Source organism: Lampris incognitus, chromosome 6 (genome assembly GCF_029633865.1).
Source record: "Lampris incognitus isolate fLamInc1 chromosome 6, fLamInc1.hap2, whole genome shotgun sequence".
In the NCBI taxonomy this organism is placed as follows: Eukaryota; Metazoa; Chordata; class Actinopteri; order Lampriformes; family Lampridae; genus Lampris; species Lampris incognitus.
This window is the reverse complement of record NC_079216.1, coordinates 48,981,149-48,999,614: the sequence shown is the minus strand read 5'-3', so window position 1 is coordinate 48,999,614 and position 18,466 is coordinate 48,981,149.

The window sequence follows — 18,466 nt, the reverse complement described above, 5'->3', positions numbered from 1 at the left end:
CTTGTCTTGTAGGATATCTCTAACCAAACTCAAAGTCTTTTGTTTTTTTACTTTCTATCCTACAAGTCCATTATAACTTTCTGTTTTCTAGGCCTGCTAGACCTGCGCATGACTGGTGTTTCAGTCATTGGGGTAGGTGGAGGAAACTCAGTCGGGTGCATGTCAGGAGGATGCACGACAGGAGGTGTCACTTCAGCACCTGCCTGTTCCTGAAATGTCTCCTGAGTCTTAGGCAGACTTCTGCAGTTTCTCCGCAGTATCTGTCCATCTTCAGTCCTAATCGTATATGACCTTGGACTTACTTCTTTCCGGACCATTGCCTTTCTGTTCCATGCAGAGGGTTCTTCGATTCTGACCACATCATGTTCTGAAAGAGGTTTCAGACTCCTGACAGCCTTGCCGTGGTTCTTTTTCTGTTCCCACTTGAGCTGCATGTGTTTGTGTGTCAGTTCCCCGTTTTCCTTTTTCACAGGCATGCATGGCAGTGTGTTGCGCAGTTTACAGTTCATGAGGAGCTCCGCAGGCGATGCTCCACATGCCAGAGGTGAGGATCGATAGGTCAGACCATACAGTTTACATAGATTCCCTGGCCATGCAGAGGACCAAGATATTCGTTAATAGTTCATTAATATTTGCATTCTTCTGTGGTTGTGCAGTCAACACATGATGTAAAATGGTTCCAGGTATCATGGCTAAGTCAGCCATCTCAGGGGATGAAAAGTGTTGAATAACATCTGAATCTGTCTCAAATGCTGTAGCTGTAATTTTCATAGTTTTCCTATGTCCATGATCTGGCCCATGGATGTTCTTAACTGTGTCTGGCACCACATTTTTCCAGGTGGATTGGTTCCACGCACACATTTTGTCAGTGCAGGCTGTGCCTGTGACATCTTGGGTCACGGCATCTTTGACCTTGTAAAGTAGTCCTGCTGTATGACTGCAGCATTTCCCTCTGTTGGTCATAAAGTCACAGTTCACACCCACAACGTTGCCATCCTTTCTTTGCAGAGTTAATTCAACATTATGATGGTTGTTAGTGGACTGTGAGTATCGGACAGGTCCTTTTAGAATGATGTGTTCATTATCTGGCAGAGTGTGCAATATTTGGCCAACCCATCCGGAGCTCAGGTAGTTTTTACCCTCTATTAGAGACCTGTAGATGGCATTTTGTTGCCCATCACAAGCCAGGTGATTAATGAAATAATCTTGAATACCTGCAAAAAACACATTCGTATTTTTAAAACGTTTTACTAATAAAACTGCTCTGTGATTAAATGCAACCCTTGAATGTTTAATGATGCACTAGCGATGTAGTACAGTCACGTTAGCATATTAGCTAGCTACACAAACGTTAAGTTACTTCATCACTTGAAATGCGGCGGATAGTTAAGTGGTCATTTTTTTCTCTCTATCTGGCTATTGACATAACCGATGTCTAACTAATATGCACAATTTGAATAACGTTAAGATCGCCATCCATAAAGTACCTTCATCAGTAACTGGGGGCCACTGTCCAACGTCGTCAATCCAACTACCCACGCTGCTGTCACTTAGCAGGCAGTAGCAAACACTGCTACTTGCCATCGCAGTAATGGCGGCGTCGCTAGATGGCGGAACACACAAATTGGTCGGCGGATTAGTCTATAGTCGTGACATACACCTTGAACTGCTGCTTGAAATTTCTCCAGTTCGCGTCTACATTTCCAGTTAACGTTAAAGTCCCCGGTGGTTTCGTCGCATCCATTTTCTGTCTAGTTCACTCCTGGTACTGTGGAGTTAGAAAACAACGAGGCAGGAGACGTGAGAGTAGACGTAGTCGAGGTAGTTTGCTAGCTCCAACTTAGCATGTCATACATTCGACAACGACACTCTACTCAGAACCGGAAGCGGAAGTGCATTATCTGACCCCTCGCCTCTTCCCTTAAAGGTACACCGTCCTCTTTAGGTGAATGTCTCTCGTTATATAGATGTGGGTCACCACAGTACCATGTAATGTTCTGTTATGTAATAAATCAAGTTTAAAGGTAAAGCTTGTCACGTCTTGTCTGCTCCATGGCTGTCACGTTCTGATCGTAGAACGTTCTGCGCATGAACCGTAACCCTCTACAACAGTGGTTCTCAACCTTTTTGGGGTCCTGGACCCCCTGCGTATTTTTGATCTACCCTGAGGACCCCTCCACCTGATCTTGGGGAAGGGGGGTTGCAATTTGATAGAAACAGTAGAAATGCATTTTAAATTGCATTATAGCATTTATTCACTCTTTGGGGCAAAAATAAGAGCTTTCAGTTGTAACTTAGATATAGTTAACAAAACAGAATTCTTATGCAGTAACTTTCAGATATATGTAACAAAACAGAATATGTATTCAGTAACTTTCAGATATATGTAACAACAGAATTTTTATGCAGTAACTTTTAACAATGCAAACGGGAGCGAGATCTCTTATTAAAATACAATAAATTACACTTGTGAAACAGATGTAATTAGAGAAAAAAGTCCTGTTACCCTCTATAGTTTAGGTAGATAAAGGTCTCAGTCACATTTGAGTAAAATAATCCTATTTCTATAAATGTCATAGGATCTTTTTTTTTAAAGATATTTTATTTTCACGGACCCCTTGCAATTACACCACGGACCACTAGGGGTCCGCGGACCCCCGGTTGAGAAACACTGCTCTACAATAAACAAGATATACCAATACTGCCACCTACTGGCCCGGTGGTCACATAGCTTTACAGTGGGTATGGCTTCGTTGCAAACCTTTTTACCGAACGCTTCACCATTGCAAGAGAAGATGACCAAGGCCGAGGTTTCATTTTCTAATTTTCTCGTGGAACACAATTTACCAATCGCCACAGCAAACCACATCGGGCCTTTAGCCAGAGCTGCCTTTCCAGACAGTAAAATCGCTAAAGGTTATGCCTCCGCTTCGACAAAGACATCCTGTATAATTAATGATGCACTAGCACCACATTTCCTTGCACATACTATTGCATCAATGAAAGAAGGTCCATATTCAATGGGCACGGATTGGCGCAACTACTCTGGTCTCAAAAAAAAAGAACCCGGTGACTGCATGGCTCTTTGACATAAAGCGTCACACTCGAGTCTCGCACGAGTTTTTCAACATGTGCTCTGTGACAGAACATGGCATCCCCTGGAGTAAAAGCATTTCTTTTGCAATGGACAATGCGTTGAATGGCACTATTTTATAAGAGCGCATTGATATGTAGGAGTTCCAGTCGAGGGAGAAGTAACGGTTTTTATTCAGTTTGAAGCTCCATGTCAATAAATTCTCCTCAGACAATGGATGTTAATGTGCGTTCGTAACACTAGATGGTGTCAGAAGTTAAAAGACGATGGCGAAGTTTCCGCCTCCTGAAAACTGATTTCCCACAACTTTGGCCAGAATGGTGCCTGTAATGTCCGTAGACGCCTTGTCTTACTGACATAAGAATAATTCAAGAACGAGCCGACTTCGTAGGTTCTTAACTGTGTAGCTTTTACTAGCGTTCATCCAACATACAACCTTCATAACATGCGCTTCCAACTTCCTGTATACGTCACACGCACTGCACGTACACCCGTGAGTAGGTCAAGTTAAACACGTGACCTTTCATTCATTACATCTCCCCCTCTAAGATTATTTTCTAAACATTTCTCTGAACATTTACTGCCAACAATTTTAACCTGTATATCACCCCCCTTTTCACAAAAAATAAAAAATCCCCCACAATACACAAGTCCATACGCCTCACAAATCCAGCCGGATTGCAGGCTTGCTCACCCTGCCAGAGCGAGTAACATATGGTGTGGAAGTTGGCATTTCTGCTGCTCGGGACTCATCCGTGTTTCCACTCTCCCCTGGAGTGACATGGTCAGGATCCCTGCTGACAAAGGTGAGTGTTTTGGGTGTGGCCAACAGGTGGCGCCTGTTCCTTCTGTAATGTTCACCTTGAGCTGTCTCCACTATGTAGGATCTGGGAGTGGAGCTCTGACTGTGAACAACTGCTGGCATTGTCCATGTTTTCTGTCCATCAAGTTTGGTGAGTACTGCGTCACCCGAGTTCAGTGGGCGCAGTGTCCGCACGCCGTTCCTGCGGTTGTAGTAGAAAGCCTGCCTCGATTTGGCTGCGGCGTCAGCGGTTTTGATCAGTTCCTCTTTAGGCCAGGCCGGTTTCAGGTTATGCTGCAATGTGGGTAAGGTGGTTCTGATTCTCTTACCCATGAGCAATTCCGCTGGACTGGCTCCAGTGGAAGAAGAGGGTGTAGCTCTGTATGTCAACAGGGCGAGGAGAGGGTCTTCCTGCCTTAATATGCTTTTGGCTATCTGAACAGCCCTCTCTGCCTGTCCATTACTCTGGGGGTAGTGTGGGCTTGAAGTCACATGGATGAAATCATAATCCTCACTGAACCTCCTCATCTCTTCTGAAACTAGCTGTGGCCCATTATCACTAACTACAATTTCAGGGATACCAAAACGTGCAAATGTAGCCTTCAGCCTAGCTACAACCTGACTGCTAGTAGTTGTTGGTAGATTTAGGATCTCCAAAAACCTGGAATAATAGTCAGACACTATCAAGTAGTTTTGCTTTTTGTACTCACACAGGTCTATGCCAACTTTCTGCCATGGTCTGGATGGGAGCTCACTTGACATTAAAGGCTCTTTTCTCTGTGTGTTCTTGTGTTCTCTGCAGAATTGACATTGCTGTATCTTTGTTGTAATGTGCTCTGTCATTTTGGGCCACCACACTGACTGGCTAGCTCTCTCTCTGCACTTAACTATCCCCTGGTGCCCGTCGTGTATTCTGTCTAAGATCACCTCCCTCATCTCTGTGGGAATGACGATACGACTGCCTCTGATGACTAAACCATCTACCTCAGATAACTCCCCTCTCACCTGATAAAAGTCTCTGACTGTCTCCGGCACTTTATCGACATACTCAGGCCAGCCGTGTCTGATGAAGCCCAACACTGTCTGGAGCTGCAGATCCCCATCCGTGCTCTGTTTTATCTCCTGCATCCTTTGAGGTGTGGCAGGCACCTGGCACACGATGGCATCAATGTGCGCTGCAACATCATCATGAGAAGCACCATCTCCGTAGCACTGCTCTGGGCCTCTGGAGAGTGCATCAGCCACAGCTAAAGTTTTGCCTGGTGCGTATTCAGCCACTGCATTGAAACGCATCAGCCTCATTAACAGTCTCTGGCACCTAATGGGCACATTATTCAAGTCTTTGCTGTTCATGAGAGGCACTAGTGGTTTATGATCGGTGACAAGTCTGAAATTGTCAAGCCCAAACAAGTACTTCTCGAACCTTTCACATGCCCAGACGCTGGCTAAGCACTCTTTCTCGATCTGTGCGTACCTTGTCTCTGCGTCACTCAGCCGTCGGGAGCAGTAGGCCACGGGCTTCCAGTGTTCCCCGTGCTGCTGGAGCAGAACGCCTCCCAGCCCGTAGCTGCTGGCATCTGCTGACACCACCGTAGCCTTAGTGACGTCGTAAAAGGTGAGTACCGGGGCGGTGGCGAGTGCTGCTTTAAGGTCTTGGAATGCTGTGTTCTGTGCAGGTCCCCACAGCCACTCTGTCGTTGCTTTAAGCAGTCCATAAAGCGGCTGACCTACAGTGGACAGCTCTGGGACGTATTTTGCCAAATAGTTCACCATCCCGAGGAACCTCTTGAGTTCCGTCACGTTCTGGGGCTGAGGAAAGTTCTCTATTCCGGCCACTTTGTCCGGGTCAGGTCTGATGCCTGCCTCGTTGATGATATGACCAAGGAAGCGGACTTGTTTCTGTTTGAACTTGCATTTCGCTTGGTTCAGTTTGAGACCTGCTGTTTCAATGACCCCCAGCGCCTCTGCTAGGCGCCGGTCATGGATTTCCTCAGTCTCTCCATGTATAAGGATGTCATCCATGTACACCTCTGTGCCCTCTAGCCCGGTCAGAATTTCCGCCATCTTTCTCTGGAAAATCTCTGGAGCACTCGTTATACCAAATGGAAGGCAGCAGAAAGCATACCTCCCAAATGGGGTGATGAAAGTGGTGAGCCCCCTGCTGTCTTCATGCAAGGGGATCTGGTAAAACCCACTTGCTGCATCCAACGTTGTGAAGAACTTTGACCCTGCGAGCCTTGGCATTATTTCCTCCATAGTGGGCAGCACGTATTTCTCACGTTTCACCACTCGATTCAGCCTCATGAGGTCAGCGCAGCAGCGAACCTCTTTCTTGTTCGGTTTCAGCACCGGCACCATAGCGGCGCACCATTCTGTGGGCTGAGTCACTTTTTCAATAATGCCCTCATTTTCCATGCGCTGCAGTTCTTTCTTAACCAGTGGTACAAGTGGCAGCGGTATCCGTCTGGCTGTATGCACCGCGTATGGCTGGGCACCCTCCACCAGAGCTATTTTCACTGGGTCTGTTTTCAGCAGTCCACTTGAACCGAAAACTCCACTGACCTCATTCATCCGCTTCACTAGACCCATCTCCACTGCCTCTGGACGACTCAGCAGACAGCTGCCTCTCCCCTTGATCACATACACTAGAAAGGAGTATTGTTTCTCCTTGTAGTTGGTTGTGGCTTGAAACTGTCCTATGCAGCTGATGTTTCCACCTGGGCTTATGAAGCATGTGTCAGGAGGTCCCAGTTTTATGTTTGGCTTCAGCTTTTTAAATGTCCCTTGGTTGATAACAGTAGCGTCAGCCCCCGTGTCAATTTTAAAGGTTATTGGTACATCACTTATTGTTAAACTAACAGACCAATCTTCCTGACTGCTCTCTTTGCCAACTTCTCCCAGAAAGTACAGCTGTTTAACCTCTTCAGTGACTTCTCTCACCGCTTTAGAGTGACATACACGCTCCCAATGTCCCTTTTTATGACACTTGTTGCACTTACTGTTCGTTGCAGGACACTTCCGCTCATCGGTGTGCTGCGTCTTGCCGCACCTCCCGCATTCATCTACTTTGTTGGTTGCAGGTCTGCTGCCACCATGACGCTGTCCGCCCTTTTTGTTTTGGCGTCCGTCCCGCCGTCTGACAACATTGACGTTAGCCAGCTGGGCCTCTGGTTGGTTAGCTTGGAGGCTGAGCTGCTTTGTTATTGCCTCCGCCTGGCGCACTTGTTCAATGGCTTTCACCAGAGTAAGGTCCGCTGTGAGCTGGAACTGACGGGAGAGCACCTTGTCTTTTGTGCCCACTACCAGACGATCTCTGATATGTTCATCCCTCTTGTCCCCAAACTCACAGTGTTCAGACAGCTCATACAATGTCCGGATGTACATCTCCGCTGTCTCTCCTGGCTGCTGGCTACGTTGATAGAAGCACGCCCTCTCATGTATGATGTTACGGCGGGGAATAAAGTAGTCGTCGAACTTTTTCAGTACGATATCATAGTCCACTTTATCACCCTCCGCCGCGAAGTCAAACGAGCTGAATATCTTTTCAGCCTCGCTTCCCATTGCATAAATCAGCGAACTCACTTGAATCTCCCCGTCGTCTTTATCCAGCTTTGTCGCGAGCCTGAAGCGCGAAAACCGTTGTTTCCACTCCGGCCATTCAATGGGGCAGTCAAACTTGAATTCACTCGGCGGATTAAACTTCCGCATGACCGCTCGTGTTCCGATTCACAGACTATTCTGACACCATGTAATGTCCGTAGACGCCTTGTCTTACTGACATAAGAATAATTCAAGAACGAGCCGACTTCGTAGGTTCTTAACTGTGTAGCTTTTACTAGCGTTCATCCAACATACAACCTTCATAACATGCGCTTCCAACTTCCTGTATACGTCACACGCACTGCACGTACACCCGTGAGTAGGTCAAGTTAAACACGTGACCTTTCATTCATTACAGCGCCAACGATTCCAACGCTGCAGAATCGCAACGAAGTTGAACAAGGAGGAAGGAGAGGTACAGGCCTGTACACTGCTCTATTCTCTGGGGAAGGAATCTGAACAAGTTTTCGAGACCTTTCGTTTTGCTGATGGGGAGGATGAGGAAGATTACGAGACCGTGTTAGCCAAATTGGACAATTACTTTGTTAACGTCATCCACGAACTAGCCCGCTTTTTTTGGGGGGGGGGGCGGATTTCACAAATGTTCGTCGTTTACTGCTATTACTCCCATCAACCTTACCAAGCCCGGTTGTAGGCTACGGCTACTAGTACTGCACATACATGGACAATAGAGGCCACACGTAACCAAAACGTTATTCTTGAGTTGAGAGACAAAATAAAGAGCTCGGCGATATCTGTCTGTTCATTAGCGTGTGCGCTGCTCAACTTTATTTATTTTTTATTGGAAGCCTAACTAAACAGGGGCATACAAACCATGACAGTAAACATCCCTCAACATACAAGGCACCGTAGGTAAGAAAGAGAACTTGTATAAAATTAAATGTACAACAGATGATAAAGAATAAAAAAACAAAAACAAATTAAAACGAGCCCGTTTTCGCCAGCGAGTTCAAAAGCCCGGTGAGAGCGCAGAGGAGTCTATCAGAAGCCTGCACGAGCTGTCGGATACATGCTCCTTTGCTGAAGCCAAGAACGAAATCATCCGCGACCGGTTAGTAATTGGCATAGTAGATAAAGAACTGTCTGAGAAGCTACAGCTAAGATCTGATTTAACTCTTGACAAAGCGGCATAGTTAGTGCGGCAGTCCGAACAAGTTAGTCCATGGGCCAGAGCCCAAAATTTCCTATTTCGGTACACTCAAGGTGACAAAACTTACTTATAATTTTTGAAAGGATCCATGTCTGTAGATGATATTTTGGTATGATAACCATTCCTGAGTGGCAGCTGTATCACAGTTATCAGCTCATGAAGTTAACCACCCCCTAAAGTAAATTGCATTTTAGACGCTGGTGCATATCCTGGTTTAGCCTCATGGTCAGGACATTTTTCAATGTTCTATAATATTGTCTTTGGTATCATTTTAAAGGGGACCTTCTTAGCTTTCATTCAAGCCCTGTTGTGGATATTTCTCACAAATATAGAGGTCACTTGAGCTCTTCAACCCGTCAATAACACACATCTTTCTGCAATGTTCGCCTAAACTATATACTTTCTTTTAGCCCTGTGGCATCTAGGAATATCAGGGACACAAAACACAAAAACTGGAATACTCACAGGACTGTAAAGATTCAGGAAATGTATAATATACCCATACTCTTAAATTAGAAGGGCATTATTACGAAGAAACTAACTAGACCAAAGCCAGTTAGTCCATGGGTCAGACCAGATATCGATATCACCCAAGGTGACACAACTTCACTGGTGCCATTTTATTTGGTACACTAACAGAAGTAAAATAATACATGATAACCTTTCCAAATGAGCAGCTATTTAATTTTTCTTTCAGGAAACCTGTTTCTGTGCCTCTCACGATTGTGTATTTGCCCAGATTTTTACAAATATAGCATTTCAACACCCCTGGTACTGATTAGCCTAGCTTAAACTCTGGGACAGTTCTTAGTTGGCCAACAACCAAGGATAACCAGTACTGTGTACTTCCATTCATTGTGCTAAGCTAGGCTAACGTGCAGCCAGATAGCTTTCTACTAAACACATATAGAGGAAACTGGTATCTATCTTCTTGTCTCACTCTGGAGAAGATTGTAAGCTAATTTCCCATAATGTTAGCATGTTCTTTTAATGTATATGTTAATATGATTAGTTAAAGTGGCTACGAGGAACTTTCATCTTGTGTTGATTTTAGCGGCCTCATGTGGACAAAATACAGCTGTTGCATAGCAACTAGGTAATGTATCTATTTGTGGCTATGTAAGATAAATAATGGTAATATGACGCTGGTGAAGCAAAGTAAACTTTGTTTTAGTAGTGTTCATACACCTAAGTTACATGTATTTGTTTGTATGTGGCAGGTGAAAACTGACTGAATATGGCCACTGGTGAACAAGCAAGTTTTTACCCAATACCAAAGCGCCCACGGGTGGAGTGCATTATCCACTGTTCTGATGATACAGATAAGCTGGTTTCACTACAAAGTGTCGACTCATGGAGAACTCTGCTCAGGGCAGCTCAGATACGAAATCATGCACCAGTTTTGAAACTGGCAAAAGACATTCCTGAGGGACAGATTCCAGCAATCTACTACCACAGAAAATGTCGCAGTATCTTCACTATGAAGCAAATTCTTGATGGCCTCCTTGCAAACGAAAAGAAAAGTTGTGTCTCTGCTGAAGAGAAACAATCTAAGAGAGTAGCTCGACATGCTCCAAGTACATCTAGGACTTATGATGCAGAGTGCATATTTTGTCAGAAAAACAGCAAATATTCCAAGAAACAGAATACGAGAGAAGTACTGGTGCAGTGTCGAGAACTGCGAGCTGATGCAAAGATCAGGAGTGCAGCCACAAAGAAAAGCGACAGCAGAATCCTTGGCATTGTGAGTAGAGACCTTGTAGCAGCCGAAGGGCACTACCACAGGTCATGCTATAGACTTTACACCAAAAAGAGGTTTCCAAAGGAGAGGTTGCCAGCAATGAAGATGATGATGCTGCAGCCCAGTATGAAGCTGCTGTGAATAAGGCATACAATGAGCTGTTCCTCTTCATCAGGATGGAGCTTTTTGGCAATCCTCAAGTGATGACAATGACTGATCTCTCTTCTAGACTGGTAGCTTCAATGAACTCCCAAGGCATTGCCCAAGTCAAGGAATCAACCAAGAAGCACATAAGGCGAAACCTGGAGAGTGAGTTTGCTGGAGCCTTGCAGATATTCCCTGATGAGAAAGGAAAATTCCTCCTCTATCCCGATAACTTGTCCATGAGGGAACTTGCCAAAGAAAATCAGTCTCTCAAAAGGGAGCTGCAGACCCTGAAAAGTGTCAGTGCACAAGATGTTATAGCCAAAGCAGCCATCAAATTGAGAGCAGACATTAAAAGTCAAGATGTTCCTCAAACCTGGCCGCCTGAAGTCAAACCAGAAGCAGAATGTCCTACCATTCCAGAGTCGCTCATTATCTTCCTGTACTCTCTACTCACAGGCTCAAATGATCCTGATCATGCATCCCAGAGAGTGCAGTGCCTTCTGCAGTCATTTGGCCATGACGTAGTATATGCAGTGACATGTGGAAATACCAAGCCTTCCAAGCACATTGTTCTGCCATTCAGTGTCAAATCGTTGACAGGAAATGTAGAGTTGATAAACATCCTCAACCGACTTGGTCACAGTGTGTCCTATTCACAGATGGAAGAGATCAACACTGCCCTGTGTCTCCAGAAACTCTCATCATCAGGGAGTGGCATTGCCCTTCCAGCTAACATCCATCCTGGCATATTCACAACTTTAGCCTGGGACAATATCGACCGTCTTGAAGAAACTGTCAGTGGTGAGGGAACATCTCACAGAGTCAATGGGATTGCTGTGCAAGCAAAGCCAGTCAACCCACTTCCTGTCCAACCCATGCCCACTGTTCCCAAAACAAAGAAGAGAAGCATTGATGGACCCTCACCAATGTTACCAACGTACAATGCTGGACAACGGGTAGGGCCACCACAAAGCAAAAAGTCAGATGCCGATACTGCAGCCAATACTAAGCTTGCCAGAGAGAAAAACCTTCTTTGGGTCCTAGCACGCATGTCACAACAAGAAGAACAGTCAGTCAGCAGCTGGACAGGCTTCAACATCCTGACTCGAGGAGAGATGACGGTCATCCCCGACAATATAGGCTATCTGCCTACCATCAATGCTCCAGCGACACAAATGTCTACTGTCAACGAGGTGCCTAACCAGTCACTGAGCATCATGCAGTGCTTAGGCCTGAGGAAGATTGTCTGTGTCTTTGACCAAGCCCTGTATGCGAAGGCTGTCGAGATCACATGGAAACACCATGACAAGTTCCATGATATCATCGTTAGGCTTGGGGTATTCCACACCATCTGCACACTGCTGGCAATAATAGGAAAGCGTTTCCAAGATGCTGGACTCAAAGACCTCTGCATTGAGTCTGGCATGATTGCAGAAGGCTCAATTGCTGGTGTTATGGATGGCCGCAAGTACAACAGGGCAGTGCGACTACACAAGCTCCTGTATGAGGCTCTCATGCGACTGACCTTGAATGGTTTCCTGTCCTGGTTGGAAGAAACTCACAGGAATGACATGGTTCACCTGAATGAGACACTGAAGACCATTGACAGCCTTGGGAAAGAAGTCTCACAACATGCTTTGAAGGAGGTCCTCGAGAACAGCTCTTGTACACGCATCATGGATCTATTTGAAGTCTACCGTGAGTTCCTTAGAGGTGGAAACGGCAGCCTCTCGAACTTCTGGATGTCCTATTTGGACATGGTTGAAATCTTGTTGGGGCTCATCCGAGCATCCAGAGAGGGAGACTGGATGCTACACTTGGCTAGCATTCGAGCAATGATCCCATGGTGCTTTGCTTATGACAGGATGAATTATGCACGCTACCTCCCCTACTACTACGCCCAGATGTCTGAGCTGCCCATCACACACCCAGATGTGTACACAGAATTCATGGAAGGAGGCTTCTCAGTCCAACTGGGCTCCACCAATCCCTTTGGCCGAATCCCTGTTGACCAAGCTATAGAAGAAACGGTGAACAAAGACACCCAAACAGCTGGAGGGACAAAGGGATTCAGCTTGAAGCCAGGAGCTGTGACCAAATATTATCTCACAGCTGAGTACAGAGGCATGTACCTCAGACAGCTGAGAGACCTGACAGGTCAAGGCAGGTGCAAATGGTCTCATCCAGATCTACAGAGTCCAAGGATCAAGAGAGATGAAGCAGATGTCCAGTCTCTCATGGACTTATGGAGAATAACTGGCTCAATCCTATGTCCCCTGATGAGATTGATTTGGTTAGCCTCTCCACTGGCAACATGGCTCCACCTGATGTGACCATAGATCTCTTGAGAGCTCTTGAGAAAGGAGAAGAGGCCTACCAAGCATTCCAGCAAACAAGGTTAGATGTAGACCCACCACCTGTGAAATTCCACGACAAGATGACCAAGCAAAGTCTGAAAACATTCTCCAATGTCAGCACAAAACAAGCTCACGGAAAGAAAGCACAGGATGTGGTTCTGAAGGCAGATAGAAACCTTTTCAGTCACATGATCCTGGTGGCTGAAAGCAGGAAGGTGAATCTGAAGGATGTCCTTGCCTACCCATTGGGCCCACTACCATGGGCACTGGCAAATGCTGATGGGTCCTTACGAAAAACAAACAAGGCTGCACTTGCCAGAGAGCTTGAAAAGAATGTATCTCCTGCAGAAGACATCCCAATCCCATCTACTTCCATCATTGATGGGATGAGCCTGGTCCAAAAAATGAATGGCAACAACAAAACCTTTGCACAGGTGGCAGAGTCAGCCTTGACCCAGGTCCTCCATGAGGGAGCACAGAGTGGGAGGATTGCTGTTGTTTTTGATGTCTATCACCAGACTTCGATCAAAGATGCTGAACGACTGAACCGGGGTGGAGACATCACTCTCCAGTACAAGAATCTTGCAGGGGGACACCACGTCCAGCAGTGGAGAAAATTTCTGTGCAGTTCCTCCAACAAGACCAGTCTCATCAAGTTTCTGGTGGAAGAGTGGAAACTCCCACGATACAGAGCTATGCTGCATGGCAAGGTGTTGTACATGACCTGTGAGGAAACCTGCTACAAGTTGACAGAAGATGGGTGTGAGGAAGCAGCAGAACTGCACTCCACACATGAAGAAGCTGACACCCGTCTGCTCCTGCATGCATTGCATGCAGCAAATGCGGGCTCAAAGTCAGTTATCATCACAGCTGAGGACACTGATGTCATGGTGCTTTGTCTTGGCTTCCAGAAGGACATCTCACCTGTCCCATCTACCAGAAGTGTGGGACTCAGAACCGCACACGGTTTGTCGACATCACCAAACTGGCAAGTTCACTTGGAGACAGCATCTGTGACAGCCTAATTGGCTTACATGCCTTCACAGGCTGCGACACTGTCAGTGCATTCGCTGGTCGAGGGAAGCTGAATGCCCTGAAGATAGTGAGAAAGCACACTTCCTGCCAAGAGACTTTTAGTCAACTGGGACAGACATGGAATGTGAGTGATGAGCTGTTCCAGAAAATTGAGCAGTTCACCTGTTGGATGTATGTTGCTAATAGCAGCACTGCTGAGGTGAACAAACTGCGTTACCAGCTCTTCTGCACCAAAAGGGGAGAGGTTGAGTCCAGCCAGCTGCCACCATGTAGAGACTGTCTCTTTATGCATGTTCAACGAGCCAACTATCAGGCAGCAATATGGAAGTGCTGTCTGCAGGCTAACCCTGTGGTGGCAAGCCCTACTGAGTATGGATGGACAGACGATGAAGGCAAGCTGGCCATTTACTGGATGCGCTCCCCACCTGCACCAGATGTGGTCTTGGAAATGCTAACATGCAAGTGTGTGCATTCATGCAAAATGCCAAGCTGCATGTGCCTGTCAAATGGACTTCCATGCACAGACATGTGCAGGTTACAGACCTGCAGTAACCAAAAACAGCAGGATGGTCCAGAACTGGACTTTGAACTTGGGGAGTCAGATGATGAGAGAAACGAGCAGTTTGATGAATGACAGTGTGATGATTCTGATGGTATTACTGTGGTAGTAGTCTATTGATGCACAGGATGTTGATTCTGGACTTGGTTATCCAGAGCTTGATAACAATAATGTAACCATATTCACATATACCCATTACCCTACCCATTACCATTACATATACCCACTAATTATATGGGATTACATGTATCATTGACTAAGTATATGTAAATGTCAATGTTGCTTAAAATATTAAAATAGTTCATTACCTCACTATGGTATTCCTTTTTATCATGTATTTTGATTGTGTATTTAAACAAATGTATAGAGACCAGTTTGTGACCTAACTGGCTTTGGTCTAGTTCTCATTTAAGGCTCACAATCACCTCACACAATGAAATAGTATGGGTATATTATACATTTTCTGAATCTTTACAGTCCTGTGAGTATTCCAGTTTTTGTGTTTTGTGTCCCTGATATTCCTAGATGCCACAGGGCTAAAAGAAAGTATATAGTTTAGGCGAAAATTGCAGAAAGATGTGTGTTATTGACGGGTTGAAGAGCTCAAGTGACCTCTATATTTGTGAGAAATATCCACAACAGGGCTTGAATGAAAGCTAAGAAGGTCCCCTTTAAAATGATACCAAAGACAATATTATAGAACATTGAAAAATGTCCTGACCATGAGGCTAAACCAGGATATGCACCAGCGTCTAAAATGCAATTTACTTTAGCGGGTGGTTAACTTCATGAGCTGATAACTGTGATACAGCTGCCACTCAGGAATGGTTATCATACCAAAATGTCATCTACAGACATGGATCCTTTCAAAAATTATAAGTAAGTTTTGCCACCTTGAGTGTACCGAAATATCGTCTGGCCCATGGACTAAGTTAAGGGACATGTAAGCGAGCAAGGAGCACATGCTAACAGTAGCGCACAGCTGAAGGAAGTTACCAAGCGTGTGCAGCATGCAGCGAAGCCAGAGCGCAGCCAAATTCAGCGGAACGGGAGCAACGCGAAACCAGCACAACCCTGGAAAGGAAAGGGAAATTAATGTTACAGACGCGGAAAACCACATGCAAAAAGAGACAGATGCCCTGCGAGGAATGCTGAATGCCACGCCTGTAAAAAGATGGGACACTTTGCTGCAGTGTGCCGTTCACGCATCGTCAGTGAGGTCAGTGCGTGGACAGACGGTGACCAGCAGAGCCAGGCTCAATTTCTCGGAGAAATCACTGAAGTGAATTATTCCAATGATGCATGGACAGTAAAACTGCCAATACATGGTATCCTTGTGAACATTAAAATTGATACAGGGGCAGATACAAGTGTTAAATCAGAAAAGGCTGTTAGCTTGATGAGAAATAAGCCAGAACTGAAGAAAGTTGGGACAAAACTTGATAGTCCGGGGGTAGACTGAGCTGTTTATGTTATTTTACAGCCAACACCCAGAGAAACCAGAGACAATTCAGGTTCAAAGTACATGTAATTCGTGGGGACGGCAGTCACCTCCTGGGGAGAAATATAGCTGTGGCAATGGGCCTAGCTAGGCGCATTGAAGAAATAAAACAGAGCAAAGCAAAATTTCCTGCCCAGCAGAAATAGGAGTTTTGAATTTAAAACCTATAAAAATAGCATTGAAGGGAGGCGCAGTCCCATACAGTGTGTCCATGGCTAGGACGTGTGTCAGTGCCCATGCTCTCTAAAGTAAAAGAAGAACTAGATCGCATGGTAGCCAGTGGTGTAATCACTGAAATTAAAGAGCCTACAGAGTGGTGTGCGCCACTGGTACCCATACCAAAGAAAAACAAGGAACAGCCGAGAATATGCATAGATTTGAAGAATCTAAAAAAAGCAGTGAAGAGAGAAATATATGCTGTCTACGTTAGATGACATTTTACCTAAGCTGGCTCATGCAAAAGTGTTTTCTCTGCTGGATGTAGCTAGTGGTTTCAGGCAGATAACATTAGACACAGAGAGCGCTAAATTGACCACATTTATTACACCATTTGGAAGATATTTTTTCAATAGATTTCCATTTGAGATCACGAGTGCCCTGGAAATCTTCCAGCAGGAGATGACAGAGCTTTTAAAGGACCTAGAGGGCGTGGCCATATCCATGGATGATCTCTTGATGTACTCCGAGACCACCGAACAGCATGAGGTGAGGCTTCAGAACACTCTAGAAACATTGAGAAAAGCAGGGTTAAAGCTAAACCACGACAAGTGCTTGTTACGTCAGCGGCGGCGCAACTACTTGGGCCATTGCATCGATGAGCATGGAATCCACCCAGATGACACCAAAGTCCAACCCATCACTCCGCTACAACCACCAAACAATGTACATGAGCTCAGAACAATCATGGGCATGACTCACTACCTAGGCAGGTATCTCCCACACCTGTCCGATGTCACAAAGCCCTTGACTGAGCACATTACTGAAGTAATGTGGACGTGGGGTGCAGCACAGGAGGAGGCCTTTAAGAAAGTAAAACAGCTCGTTACAGAGGCCCCTGTGTTAGCATTATTTGATGTTAAAAAACAAACTGTTGTCAGTGCTGATTCAAGTAGCTATGGGCTGGGTGGGGTTCTACTGCAGACACATGATGGACAATTAAGACCAGTAGCATACTGTTCCAGAACATTGACTGATGCAGAAAAACGCTATGCGCAAATAGATAAAGAATGTCTTGCTGCAGTCAGGGCATGTGAAAAATTACCAAGATACTTGTATGGTCTAGATTAATTCACATTACAGAGTGATCACAAACCACTCATCAACAACAAAGACCTAGACTCTGTACCGATGAGATGTCAGAGAGAGTGTTACTTTGTATGATGCAGTACAACCCTACTGCTGAGTATGTTCCAGGAAAACAGCTCGTCATCACGGACACCCTGTCCAGACACCTTCAGACTTTGGCTCCACAGGAAATCGCAGAGTTGACCAGTGAGCTGGAGGCTTACGAGAAGCTGTCCAGGAGGCGAGGCCCATCACACCCAGCAAGCTCGACATGGTCAAACAGCAGACAATGCAGGATGCCGAGCTGCAGTTGGTCAAACACTGCGCGACTGATGGGTGGCCTAAGTACTCTGCTGATGTACCGCTAAAGGTAAAAGCCTTCTATTCACACCAAGATCACCTGACAATATCACAAGGGCTAGCGTTGTACAACAACAGGATTGTGGTGCCCCAGAGCATGAGAACTGAGATATTGGAACGTATAAATGACGGCCACCAAGGTATTGTTAAGTGACGTGAGAGAGCAAAGTGTAATGTATGGTGTCCCGGAATAAGCAAAAATATTCAAGGAATAGACAGCACTTGCAGAGTGCTAGGAGATTAAGCCAACTCAGAGGAGAGAACCTCGCATCTGTACACCACTTCCTAGCTGCCCGTGGGAGAGGGTAGCAGCAGACGTTTGCCAGTTAAACAGAGAGAACTACTTAGTAGTTGTGGACTATTTTTCAAGATGCATAGAAATAGCTCACCTCACTAATATGTCTGCAGATACAATTATAGCTAGTCTGAGAAACATATTTTCCAGGTGGGGATGCCCAAATGAACTGATTACAGGTAATGAACCCCAATTTTCAGGGAAAGCTTTTGTTCAGTTTTCAAAAACTTTTGATTTCAAACAAATCACTACAAGCCCTCATTATGCATAAACCAATGGCGAAGCAGAGAGAGCTGTGCAAACAGCTAAACAGATTCTGAGACAATCTGATCCTTTCTTAGCACTGTTGTCCTACAGAGCGACTCCCTTGCAGGCGACGGGGGGGGGGGGGGGGGCACAGGCCCTGGCCCAGCACAGCACAGGACAGCACAGCTAATGATGGACAGACAAATCCGCTCTACACGTCCTACCCTGGAGGCTAACTTACAGCCTGCATGGCCAGAACTTCAACAGGTGCGGC